Consider the following 2871-nt stretch of genomic DNA (forward strand, 5'->3'; position numbering starts at 1 on the left):
CTATTAAAACTGTAACCCTTTTGTACACTTTGATTAAGTTAATTTGGAGAGTAGACACATGCCAAGATGAGTGTCCAGAAAATGTCCTTGGATATTTTAAATTCTGTTTATTCCTGAGATACACTGAGAAGTTTGGACAGCGCCCCAAGGTGAGCAGCAGTGCTATGGGCATAGAGATATACACGATCTGTTCTTTCCCAACAAGGGATATTTAATGTGAGTAGTGAAAGAGAAAAGGCCTTCATTACAACTCCATCTGTAAGGATGTTTTATGACACTGAAAACTATTCACAGGTACTTCTCACATTTGGCAGCTCTATAAAGATAGACCTCATGTTTCTAATCTGTATTCCCAAAGACAAGGAGCTACACTTAACATCAATAGTCTTTTCCCACTGAGTATCCAGTGTGTTTTGAAAGACTGATGTAATGGAGCAGAGTATTCAGAAATGAGAACATTCACACACATCTATGTGGATTGTAAGGGCCTCATGATTCACATCTGAAGGCAGGAATTAATGAAGGTAGACACACAAAGGGTGTTGGCCTGAATCAGACTGGACCCTACTCCTGCTGCTGTGGTTTTCATGTCCAACCCTGGACAAGAAACTGACTTCCTTCACCAACATTTCTTATGGTCCATATAGGACTCTTAACATTTCTATTTCCAAACAACTTGGACCAAATATTTGTTAATATTGGTTATAGGGATAAAAATGACAGCAATTGTGAAGAATGGTTTTAATTTTCTTCTTCGTGTACCTGGATTTGTTACTTTGGATGTAATAAAATCAGTGTGTGTTATTTTATTGACTTATTTTGGATATAACAAAGTCAGTGCATATGAGTTTATAAACAAGGTTTTTAAAATATTTAAGTTCTGGATTAATATGAATAAAATGGAATACAACTTTTTAAAAAAATTAAGTATTTCCAGCCTACAGAAGGTGGCCGCTATAGCTGCTCCATCACCTGCCAACAGAAGCAGGGCGCCAGCGTGGTGGCACACTCTGCACTGTATGAGCACAGCAGCTGCTGGGTCGCCAAGCTTAGGTGACATTGACATAGGCGCCAGCGGCTCCAAAGCTCCAGGCCTGTGGCCTTTGGCCTTTTGCCTTGATGGCAGGGGCAGCATTCCAGAGACTGCAGGCCCTGAACAAGCTTTGATGAGGCCTGGAGGCGTAGAGATGCCTGCCTTCCTATTCACACAATGCGGCTCTATGTTCTACAATGAGGACGGGGATTTGGCTCACCAGTCTATGAGGAGATGATTGTAACCAAGGATGGCCAGAAGTGGGCCAAGCTGAGGCTGGTAAATCTGATTCCTCAGGGGATGGTGAAACTGGATCCCCCCACCCGGACCCACGTGGGTTTCTCTGTGATCCTCTATGAGATGTGATCCTGGTGGGTGATGGATAAAAGCATCGCCTGACCCAGCAAGAAACTTTAAGATGTGGCTTCCATTGAAGAGCCCAAGCTGGGGCCACCACCCTGAATAAACTCTGTTGACCTAGAACCTTCAACCGTGAGCAGGGCAGCTCCGCAGTATGAATTGAGTATTGGTTTGTGTATAGACAAGATGATTGGTGGCTGGCAAAGGCTAATGGCAGTTACCAGCCACTTCTGCAAGAAGCATGACAGGGCATATGCCACTCAAGAATCTGTGGTTCCTGGTTCCTTGCCTGGCCTGCTTGCTTCCAAGCTTGTCTAGGGCCAAGCCCTGCTAGAAGCTACAGCACTTTACAAGCAAAGTCTTCCTTCTTCCATCCCCTGGACTTTGGGAGGTCTGTACATGCAGGAACTTCCTTTCCCACATTTCCTTTATCCCCTAATCAAAGCATTTCAGCTGTTTGCTACCCATTCCTCGATTCCTCCTGTATTGGACAGAGGCTGGGGATAACACCAGCCTGATTCTTCCCACCTGCCTGGCATTTGTTCCCCCTTTCAGATGGAGTTTTCTAGCTGTTAATAGAATGGGGACTGGTATGAGTAGCTTCTGCCTTTCCTGAGGCTTGGCTAGTTCCTCCTCAGTGCAACTAGTTATTGCCTTCTTCTCAGTGAAGAGGATACAGGCCAGAGTCAGGACAGGTTGTGGATGCCTGTGCCTGTGGGGAGTTGCCCCAAGCCACATATTCTAATCTCCCTTGCCTGTATTACTGTATTAAAAATGTGAAGATCTGTAAATAGTCTAGGCCATGACGATGTTGGGGCAGAGTCTGATTTCTATATAGAAATAATTTTTTTCTTTTAATTCCTTATTGAATATCTGTGTAATCTAGTGCAGGAAATGGCTTGGGGATGTGCTCCCCAGCATAAGAAGCCTTTGTGTTATTTGATTTCAATAAAATCATTTGTAGAGCCTGAAAAAAATAAATAAAATCAAGCATTTCCTATAAGGAAATAGTGAGATCAGGTTAGCTGAGCATATCAGTGATATGTTTCAAAATATCACATATTTTAATTTTTAAGAGTATTTTCTACCATGCTATATTTCTAGAAGCTCTAAGGTCACTTTTTCTCTTGTAATGAACATTCAGGGTATTCTTCCTACACTTTCTGCATTTATATAATACATTATTATTTTATGATAAAGTTACTTGATAATTCCTTAACTCTTTTTGCTGATGACCTTTTAAAGTTGTATAATTAGAATAAGTTGTGGTTATTGTATTGGAATCTGTATCCCATGGGCCAACAATGCAGCGCATTAATTCTCTGCATCACCCACTCGATGTGCTGTGCCATCAGCACAAGGATATTATTCTTTGTAATTACATAAAGAAAAGGTCTATTTAGTGTTAACTGACCTTTCTGTGACTGATCAGCCTTTTCCACCAGTGAAGTAGAAATGTATATCATTAAAATGTGAGT

At 41.8% G+C, this 2871-nt stretch overlaps 1 pseudogene; it reads left to right on the forward strand.

Moving 5' to 3' along the window:
• Positions 1–1019: 1019 nt before the first annotated feature.
• Positions 1020–1399, forward strand: LOC134471851 (tumor suppressor candidate 2-like; annotated as a pseudogene).
• The last annotated feature ends 1472 nt before the right edge of the window (positions 1400–2871 follow it).

Source organism: Cavia porcellus, unplaced genomic scaffold (genome assembly GCF_034190915.1).
Source record: "Cavia porcellus strain 051 isolate PalLab524CR breed Dunkin Hartley unplaced genomic scaffold, mCavPor4.1 scaffold_20, whole genome shotgun sequence".
Lineage (NCBI taxonomy): Eukaryota > Metazoa > Chordata > Mammalia > Rodentia > Caviidae > Cavia > Cavia porcellus.